The sequence below is a fragment of the Aythya ferina genome (genome assembly GCF_964211825.1).
Source record: "Aythya ferina genome assembly, chromosome: 22".
Lineage (NCBI taxonomy): Eukaryota > Metazoa > Chordata > Aves > Anseriformes > Anatidae > Aythya > Aythya ferina.
The window spans coordinates 5647841-5658858 of record NC_140320.1 but is presented as its reverse complement, the minus strand read 5'-3'; the positions used below and the strand labels follow the sequence as shown (position 1 = coordinate 5658858).

The 11018-nt window shown below is 40.5% G+C and overlaps 1 long non-coding RNA gene across 1 annotated transcript in view; it reads left to right on the top strand.

The window, feature by feature from the left end:
* The first annotated feature begins 987 nt into the window (after positions 1 to 987).
* Positions 988 to 11018, top strand: part of LOC311422606 — a 44656-nt gene continuing 34625 nt past the window's right edge. The window contains exons 1-2 of the long non-coding RNA XR_014685438.1: positions 988 to 1295; positions 8730 to 8805. This is a non-coding gene — a long non-coding RNA (uncharacterized lncRNA). The remainder of the gene's footprint in view (positions 1296 to 8729; positions 8806 to 11018) is intronic.

The window sequence follows — 11018 nt, the reverse complement described above, 5'->3', positions numbered from 1 at the left end:
TCATGGTTTGGATTTACATCATAACACTTCTGAAGAAGCTAGAAATTGGAGCAATAAAAAGACAGGGTCCTCTCTTAATATATGTTCCTGTGAAGTTTAATTTACTCCACTTGCATGAAATTTTGAAATGTTTTGCAATAAATGAGGCCAGGACCTGTTTGTTTGTTTTTTGTTGTTGTTGTTGTTTGTTTGTTTGTTTGTTTTTTTCTCTGTCTTGTCAAAGAAGCCAGTTATTTTTTTCTGTTCAAGTGGAAAAAGTATGCTACACTAGGTAAACAGTCCTTCAACACTCTCCTGGAGAATTATTTTGAATTAAAATCTTAAAAGTTATTTGATCCATAGTAAGTCCATCAGCAAATGTCCCCCATCAATGATTTACTACTCTAAACAGTTTTCCTGTAGTGTATTTACCTGTGTTTTGTAGGTCAGCAGTAACTAAGAATGAGGAAAACTTTTGTGGTGTTATAAATCCTTTGCTTACCTTGGCTTCTCCACCCTCTGTTAGCAAACTGCACTTTCAAAATTCATAGCCAAGCTCAGAAAGGAAGTATTCATGCAGCAGAATTACTCCTGTTGAGTTTTATTCTTGTGTGATTTTTTTCTTCCTGCTACATTCACCTTCTGGTCTGGGAGGGGATTTGAGACTTGGCTGTGGAGCTCCTGGACTCAAGGAGAAACTCACCTTGTGGAAGAGGCTGATCTCAGCAGCAAGCAAGCTGGATCCAGCTGCAATCTGAACAGTGGGCTGTGCAGCCAAGCGGCTACTTACCCTTCGAGTTACTATTCATACTTCATTGGGTGGTGCTAATGGTGGTGGTGGTGGTGGGGGGGGGCAGCTCTCCTGCACCCCATTTGACCTGCCCTGGTGTGTACCCTATAAAGAAGGTTCAGTTACAGCTGGCCAGTTGGGAACTGGGAGGAGATTTGTGCTGGGAACATTCTGTCTGTTCAGGATATAATGAACTTTCCTCCAAAGTAGCTCATGCCTGGCTATTCCAGACAAAAGTAGAGAGTAATTCAAATCCAACGTAGCACAGCTGACTTGGACCCCCTGGGAATTAAAAACAAAATTCTGTTCGTCCACAAAAAGGAGAAGAGACTGGTTCTAGCCGGGGCTGTGCTGCTTCCAACATGGCAAAGTAATGGAGATAGTTAGAATGGGGAAAGCCCTATACATTTCTCAGAAAGACTGAGGTGGATGCCTGAAATGCAAAGGAAGTAAGAGCATTGAGTTTCTGACCTGAGGACTTGCATATGTAAATGGAGAAAGTGCCACAAATAGCTTCTTTCTCCAGGTCTGCTGGTAACTATGAATGATTTGGGGTAAATGTGTTAATGTTTGAGCTTTGGGAGCCTACGAACCTCAGTGGAAAACTGGACCAGAGGTTGTTTAGCTTAAAAGCATGCATAGGTCTGTGCTCTCATTTCTATGCATCTGGTGTTTAGTGGCAGCATTACATCAGGTTGCTTTTCCAGGCTTGGAGGCTCTGATTCTAGAAAACACTTGGACTTCCTCAGGTGAAAGGCCTCGTACAGAGTCGTACTGTAAGTTAGAAACCTCCATACCTGCACATCTACCGAACAGTTCTTTGTGTGACAATAGGGTGACTTTCAGAACTAATACCAAGGCTGGACTTGAGCCTTTTTGACCTTATTTATGTACCAGGAAGAAACAGACTTTTTTCTGTTTTTTTTTTTTTTTTTTTTTTTTATATATATCTTTTTCTGTTATAAAAACCCTATGTAGTCTTCATTTATTGCCTGTTACACTCCCATGGGAAATTACATTTGACAGGTACTTTGTCATTAAGCCATGCTTTTGGGGTGACTTTTTTTTTTCTTTAAATCTGCATAGGAGAAGAAGGAGGTCTGCGTGGGTAGTAGATTGGTAGTAGAACAAATACAGAACAAATGTAGATTTGGTTTACTAGGAACAGTAAAGATGAAGACTTTTTTGAAGCTCCAAGGCTTTGAATAATATTCAAGGAAAGTTACTGAATTGTTCCTATTTAGGAACTAGCACCACGAGCCTGGAATAATCTAAGAGGATGACCCAGCACTGTCTGTTTTGGGTTGTCTCAGTATTCACGTTTAAAATAATAACCTGACTCTTCTGCTAGCACGCTTTATAGCCAAGAGACTTGGCAAAAGCTTTTGCTGTCTACAAGTTGTTTTGTGCAAAATGGGTACAAAGCCTATTGCAGAATACTGAAATTCTCCAATGGAGCATGTTCTACTGCTCTCACCTTATTTCAGAGTGGGATCTAAATGAAAATCTGACATCAAGGTGCTGTCCTAACTCGAGTGTGTCCCTTCATATGAATCTTGCCACCCAGTCCGTGCCTTTGCCTTCTTGAAGTGGGTGTGTGTTAACAAGAAACTTGTCAAGAGTTGAGTGCCTGTTCCCTTGCAAGCTACAGTTCAGGAGCTCTCTGCTCAGGCATGATGTAGGTCTGGCCACCTGATTCTGGTTTTGATTGAGTCAGGCTGGTGTGATTTTCAAAGGTTTTATTTGTGATCTTTGTGATCTGTTGTTATGTACCTCTTGGGCTAGTTTGCCATTGCTTTGGCTCTTGCCCTTGCTCAGGTCTGCATGATCTAGCCATTACATTTCTTGTCTTCATAAGGCAGGACTTACAGATCTAAATTGTCCTCCCACAAACCAGCCTTTTCTTTTTTTTTTCTTTGTATTCTTTTTTTTTTTTTTTTTTTTATGTTTTATCCTTTTTTCTTTTTTCCCTATAAGATAGTAGAATGCTGCAGAGAATTAGCACTGTGGGCATCTTTAAAAATAGCTGCATATTTATTTTTCTTCCTCTGTCACATAATTTCAGTGTATCTCTATGGCTGCTTCCTCCTTCCAGCCTTCCTGCAGGCAAGTAGCAGAACCAAGCTCAAAACAAGCAGTTGCAAAGCACTGCTGTGAGTGGTATCTAAACTTTAACCTTCCTCCTTTCCCGACTCTCAGGCACCACATTTACCCCCAGGAGAAATACAGGTAGCTTCTTCAGGCTGTTGGGCTTTCTCCATTGGGGGAATTTCCTACACTTCGTTGTGTGAATCTTAACTACTCTCTTACTCAATATATTATTTTGTTTTTTATTTGTGCAGAAATTCTGATGCACTGCTGAGCTGTTTCACAAAGTCCATTCATTCAGCACACTTCTGCATTATTCCCTCTATCCCTCTTCCTTCCAGGCCTTACTGATACTCTGCGAAATGCTTTTCTATGCCCTGTTTAGGATTCACAGATCAGGACTGTTCCTGCTTAAGTGTGCACTCTTGATTTGCAGACCATTCAAACTGCCAGAGAGATCATTGAGATGTTGACATAATGCCTGGAAAACAGGCCTGAAGAGGGGCAAGGTATGCCAGGAAGTCTACCATAAGTAGGTTTATTTGCATGATAGATGTACAGTTTGTGGGGGTTTTATCAGCAGTGAACCCTTCAGAGAAGTTATATAAAACTAATTCAGTTCTCTCCTTCCTTCCTGTCAGTTCTTTCACTTGCATCCATCCGCTTAATTCCCTTCACTCTCCATGTCTTCATATTTCTCTCCATTGTTCTGTATTTTTCTAATTCACTTCTTTTTTTCAGCTTCTTTTTGGAATAATCTTACTGAGTAATCCTTTCTGGCCTTTAAAATCTATGAATCATTAGCACCAGTTTGTGATAAATTTACTGATTCTCCATATTCTCTCCCTAAGACCATAGGAGTTGAACAGTTAAGTGTCACAGATTTACTTGAGCCATTTTACTTCCTTTACTTCCCTGCTCAGCACACATGGTCTTTGTGTCTGTCAGCTGTAGCTGTGAACAATTCTTTGCTGCTCAAACCTCACCTCTTCTGACTCAGCCTGCGTGACATGGAGGGACCAGAGAGATGTCAGAGCCTGGGGCGGCTGTAGTACACAAGGGTGAGAATCTGCTGGTTCCAGCAAAGAGAGAGCACGATCTACCTGTGCATGCAGACAGTCTCTCCTTCCCTGCTGGTACCAGCGCATTCTCCTTACTCAGGTTCAGGCTGGTACCAGCATTATTTATTTATTTATTTATTTATTTATTTATTTTTCTCATTTCGTACAGAATGAGATATTTTTCTCCATAGTTAAAACACCAGCTTTTACAGCTCAGGGATGCCTGGCAGTGAAAGCCTTTTAAAATATATTTCTTTGAACTATCTCCATTCTGTCCCTGTCCCATTTGCTTCAGAAGGGCCAGAAGGGACAGTAACAGGGAGTCCTCGGGTTTGCTGTTTACCAGTATACTATTGAGATCAGCCAGTCTAATATAATGCAGACTTAACAGATATATCTAGGCAAAAGAGAAGGGCAAGTGAGAGATTCTCAAGGAAAAGAGAGAAGTTGCTCACCTAGATAATTAGTTCTTGTTTGGAAGTGTATTTTCCTGTCAGCCAGGGTCTATTCTAGGTGTTGACATCTTTTCACGTATTTTCTTCGTATCGAATCTCCTGGTAGCCTGGTCCTGTAAATCCTTAGCTCAGTGCAGATGGGTAGGTATTGTACTCATTCAAGATTTTCAAAATTGTGCTGTGTATTTTCTTGCTACCACACTGCAGATCTGTGACAGATCTTGATAGTTTTGGGGTATTTGTCTCCTTGAATTAACAAAAATGGCATATATCCATGTGTCATGTGAGGGAGAGCAGATATTCCAGAGGGATGTGGGCCTGTAAGCAATAATGCAATCTGATGAAGAAAGTTGCAAGTTTCTGAGTATGTAAAGCAAACTGAGCTACTGATCTGAACAGGGCCAGCAGCAGAGATTAATGCAGCAGTATAGAAAACAACATGTGTAGGCATCAGCTGGAAGAAGCCCAGTCTAGGTCAGTGAAGCAGACTTAGAGGGCTTCAGACCTGGCAAACTGACAGTATAGGAATTTGTGCTTCAGAGGCTAGGCCTGTACAGAACAATGTGGTTTTTCTTGTCGTTTCTCAGTTGCATAGCCCCAAATGTTGTCTGTTTTCCAGTTTTACAAGAGTAGTGGCTGGAGAAGTATGGAGACTATGTAGGGCTGGAACGATGGGACAAAACAGAATATGCTATATGACGGAAGAATTTGTAGGTTGGAAAAATAAATAATGCAGTCATTTGCAATACTTTTATTGTCATGACAGTTTCAGGTTAGGGCATTTCTTGCCTGCTGGCAGAAGGTGACTGGTAAAGTACCGTTTACTTTTCACATTGAGATTGGAATGAGATTGGGCTGAATTTTATGAATCTCTAGTGGGGTTACACTACAATGTACAAAAAGAGCCAGTGCAGACTTCCTTGGGGTGAAATTCGGAGGAACAGAGTTCTAGTAATAGTTGTGTTCTATTAGAAGCTTCAAGACCATGCAATTTGTATCATATTTATTATAAAATTAGTTTTTCTTTCTGCTTAATAAAGGACCAGCAAAATTGGAACAGACCTTGAATAGCACGGCTTTGTTGGCTTCCAAGGGAGAGATTTTACAGTAGCCAAAACCTACTTCATTCAACAGAGAAATCTGCTACTGATTTTACTATTTTTCACCTGTTTTACCTCTTCTACACCCAAAAAGTAAAGTGTGAGTTGCTTTTACTCATGACCAACACAAACTGTCTGCCCTTCCACACCTCTGCCTGGCCTAGAGAAGGTGTGTGGCCATCAGCCAGCTGCCTGTGGTGATTCCGGGCTCGGGATGGTTTCCCTGGAAGAGCTGCGGCTTGGCAAGGCTCCTCTGGTGGCTCCCCCTCGTAAATACTTGGAGGTGAGGGACCATACTGTTCTTAACTCTTCAAACGGAGGCTTAGGGGAGACCTCTGCCAATTATTGCGGATTTGCTCTATGCAAATACCTGAAAGGAGTTTGCAACAAGGAGGGTGTCAGGTTTAGATCTGATATTAGGAAGAATTTCTTCACAGCAAGGGTGGCTGGAAAAGACCCATAAGATCATAACACTGAGCATTAGCTAAAATAAGACTTTACAGACTGGTTTACATCCATTTTAGTAGATTTCCCTGCCTTTAGAAGGGGTTAGTTCTCTCAGTCCCCTTTAAAATGAATGCAGGACCACAGGTAATCAGCATTTGTGGAAGTCATGACAGACCAGGCCAGAACTGTGGGGCTTTCCTTTCTAAACAACACATGCCACTCTTACACTATAAAGACCTTAAAGCAGGCAGGATGGGCTTCAGTTACTTCACCTGATGTACACTTCGCTGTACTAGGTCATGCTTTCAGCCTTGCTTGCTAAAAATGAGACTTTTCTTTCAGTTGGTTCTCAGCTGAGTGCCTTCTACTTGCCCCCTGGCTACATAGGATGCTAACAAACACTACTTTACCCTTTTTATTTGTTCCTTTCTAATGAATGCTGCATTTTTGGAGCTAACAATGATTGCTTTGGACCAAATTGACTGCCTAAATAAGGCAGCAATTACTACTGTTTTTTTCCAAAGTGGCTCTCTAAGGTCCTGGGGACTTTGACCCTTATGACCATGTAATTGTTAAGCTAGCAGAGGTAAGAGCTGAACTTTCAAGGGAAGCAGTAATGCAGAATTAGGAAGTCTAGTCTTTGGATTTGCCTCCTTGGCAAAGGCATGACCTGCAGTTGCTTGAGGCCAAACAAAGTGCCCATCTGCATGGGACTCTGACTCATCTTTCTGATATGTAGAAACCCCTCTCTGTAGCAGAACTGTTACAAGCTTAGACCATCTATTTTTCTATGAAATAAACATTCTGAGATTTACAGATCCACATCATTAATATCATCAGCAGAGTTTGGTATCAGTGGATTTCTTTACTTGGGGATCACCTGGCAATTTCTTTTTTATTAAAATTTGTTAAGGTTTTGGAAAATAATCCTTGTCTGAAACAGGAACTGTGGCCCTCGAGTTGAGACTGTTTAAAGGCATTAGGATAATCTTTTATCACAGAAGTACAGAGTCTGAGGGCTGGAAATGAGATTTTCCTGCAATAGATCAGATATTTAACTGCAGCAGGTAATGCTTTAGAAAAAGAGGGAAATAGCTGTCTATGCAGAATATCATGCCAACATCTTCAGGCAGTGGAGAAAGAGATACAGTTGATATATAACCAACGGCAGAGCCCCAGAACTTCCTTATAAAAGACTGTGGTCTGGTTAACCCTAGCTTGAGTGCTTTCACTCGGCCTATTGGCATGTATCGAACAGTTAGGAATTACTGTTTTGTTTGTGATATATAATCAGCTGCTACAGGTCTTATTATTGTTTTTCAAGAAAAAGAGCAATGCATTCTGTCACTTGTTTTGGATTTTTGGTTATATTTTTTCTATTAAACACTTCATTGAAAGTGTGCAGCCAGTTCCAAAAATCTGTCAGATCAAAGGAAAGTAGTCTTTTAGTCTGTTCAGAAAGCATCAGTTCCTGTTGCAAATCATTTTCCAATGAAAGGAGCATTAGTTAAAAAACAGTGGTATTTCAGAGTAGGTTGTTAGAGAAAAGACACAGTTCTGAAGAGAATAACTGGGTTTCTTGCTGTTTTTCTATACAGATCTGCTAGAAAATTCATGTTCATCCTTAAATACAACATACTGTGCTGCTATGAAAGATCTGATAGGCATTCTGCTTGAAATTTGCAATAATTTTGCAGCATTGAGCCAGCTAAAGTTGATTCCAGTTGAGCTTTGTTTTCTAAATAGCATGGTTAGTAATGTGAGCATGTAAATGATGCCAAATGAGCCTTTAAGATAGCATCTTACAGGGAACAAATGGTAGCTCATGTTGCTGAATGGTAGCTCACATTGCTGTGGTGGTTATGGTTCATCCAGTAAATCTGTTAGGTAGCCAGTGCTGGGGGTAAGTACCTTTGCAACAAGCACTTTTGTGTTTGTTTTTCATTTATGGACTCAAATTTTACACCTGCAAATTAAAACTCTTCTGTCAGCTTAAAAATAAACTTCACAATGTGAAGTCGTAGGAAATCCAATTACTGTCTGAGCAATAAATTGACTGTCATTATGAATGCAAACAACATTGTGTTTTCTGGTGCTGTTACCTGGTAGTCAGATGGACTGAGTGATTATGGGGTGCGTAGGGCTGCCAGAAAATATCTGCTCCCAGGGGATCTTTCACACTGGTGGGTCTGGACTCCTTTGTCATTCACTGCAAAATAATTTTTTGGAAAGAGTTGGTGAAGTGATCTGGTTAAAGCAAATGTAATAAGGCATGACTTTGGAGATGGCATTTTTCCCCTGAAAAGCTCTAGTATCAGAAGAAATGAATGCAGCCAGCTTAACGTCATCTTGAGTGTTTTTGGCAGAGCATGGGATTGGAACAGGACATCGGGGTCTCTGTAAATCAAGAGGCCCCGGGTTGTGTAGTGCTAAAGACATTTCTGAGAGTTATGTCAAGGCACAAGAGTGACATCACAATCATACTCAAAGAGTGTGGTGGACTCTCTTCTTATGGTTTACATATGCGTTCACAGTAATTTACTTTAATGCATCACAGATCTCCAGTAAGGCCCCTGAGAATTTGTTACCTTGATGGGAAGCTAATCCTGAGTTCTTTGTGTGGCAGTGCTCTGGCAATAATCTATTGAATTACTTGGTTAAACAGACAATGAATGGGGTGTGTGTATCCAGCATCATTGTGATCATTTCTATTTTCAGTAAGTGTTGACACTGTAGTGAGAACAGCAGCTGTCTGCAAATGTTTGCAGGAAGAAGATTAATTTTTGTGTTTTCCTTCCTCTTCTAGCAGAGATTGACATGGGCCAGCAGTGTTGTAGTGTCTGCTGAAGACGTTCCTTGCTCTAGAGGTGGTGTTGCCAGGAAAGGTAATAAAAACAATTTCCAATGTATAATTTGGCTCTGCTCTTTTTTTCGTTTAGAAATGTGAACCCTGCCTATGAGTTAATGGCAGTGAAGGCACTCTCTACACTGTAGCAATGCAAGTCTTCACCATATCCCTCCAGTCTTCAGTGAAATCTCAACATCACAAGCTCTCTCAAACAATTCATCAGCTCTTGAATCGTGTTATGTGGTTAAAAAAGTATTGCTGAGAATTACTGGTTAGTAATATCTTGAAAGAAGATGAGTAATCCTGCATGAGGTCCGCAGAATGGATTTACGAGGAAGGGAATGTGCTCTACATAAAGTGCTCACTAGAAAGACTGTATACTACACTCAGATATTATGTGTCTCTCTGCTACTACTGCCAAAATCAGTTTTGCGTTTGAGTACATAGGAAAATTTGGACCTGCTACACATAAGAACTTCATCTTTTACTCAGTTAAAATGGAAGGTCTAAGTATTATTATTTGTTACCATTTTAAAGTTTGCCTAACCCCAAGTTATAACTGACCTGTTCAAAAGTCCTGTGTTCAGAAGGACAATACAAAATCCTACTGATTTTTACTATAGTATGAAGTATTCTTATGAGTAAAAATTTTCAGCAACATACTCACAGGGCCAAGATACAGACCTGAGGACAGAGAAAGGATTGCAATTTACCTGCCTAAATAGCTCTTACACACTTTGTTGCACAGCAGTTTTTGCTGTCCTTAAATTCTCTCTCTCATTTGCTGAGGAGTAACACTTTACCTTAGGGCAACTCTCCGTTTTCATCTGGCTGCCTCTTGACCAGAAGGCAGGAATTGTCTAGTGACATAGCATGTAAAAGGGGAAAGGTGTCAGGGTTTTTGGAGGTGGGAGGAGGGAGAGATGGTGAGAGCTAGTTTAAACTAGAGAAAACTGTGCGAAGTTGTTGTTGTTACCAGGCAGGTAAAGGAAAGCTGCGAATTTCTATGTAATCAGTGGGGACATCTGACCTGTCTAGTCTGGCTCAGGCTGGAGCAAGAAAGCACAGTTTTGTGTTAAAGAAAGATTTCTCGGTTTATGAGCTAATAACTTAACTTTTGCATGCTTGCAACATAGGTGTAGCCAGAAAAGGAACAGCTTGCTTGAAGGTGTAACTTCCATTTCAAAATCTTCTCCTCTGCTTTGCATATCTTTGAGTTATTGCTACTTACTTGACTGAGGGAGAACAATGCCTGTTCATGCTGAAGCTGCAGATCTGGTAAAGGAATTTATAAGTAAGGACTGAGAGGAGAAACTGCATTTTCTTTCTGCTTTAGTAGTTAGCATAGAATTATTTATCATGGCTCATGGCTATGGTTTCTGCATGTTTTCTAGCCCCTGAGAAGGTAATTATGGTGTAGTATGCATGCAGTGGTAAGAAACCCATGTAAGGTTAAAAGATCCTTGTGATAAAGGCTGTGTGAGACTAAACAAAAAAGCAGTATGTAGATCTGAAAAGGAAAGTAAATTATCTTCCTTACCAGTTATTAATATGAAGACTCTTTCAGTTCAGTTTTTCAGTTTCTGGATCGCAGTGTGCGTATTCTGCCCAGATTTGCAATTTAACTTGAATATCTGTAACATTTTTGATACGGGAGCAGTTAGAACCTGAAGATGCCATGTTATAGCGAACATCTTTAACCTGCTCATGACTTGGATGCAAAATAAGTAAAACAATAAATAATGCAGCAATAAGGATAAGAATTGACGGGTGGCATAACTATTGCCTTTTAGAAACCCATTATGAGATTGAAGGGAGGATTCCTCTGTACCTGTTTGATTAACATCAATTTGCAGCTGCGTTGCACCACCTTTTCTGCGCTTCTTGTGAATAGTCAACTTTAAGTACAGTAACATCTTCTGGGTTAAATGAAGCCTTTGTTTGAGGATAGTTCCATGTTCACTTGCAACAATTCTATGATTGTATAGCTCCATGTTCATTTCCAACAGACACCACAGCCTCACACCATACTGTCAGTGGAGGATGGTTGTACTGGATGGAGAGGTCCTACCTGCTGTTTACTGCACATGCTGTTATGCAACGGCCGGTGTTGTCCAACGCGGTAATTCCCAGACTTACTTGTTCTAACAAGCATTATACATGCCAGTAAGTGAATGTAGGATTCATTCTTTCCACACCTGTGGCATGTTTGTCCATTTTGCCTTAATGTTTTGGTGGTCTTATGTAATA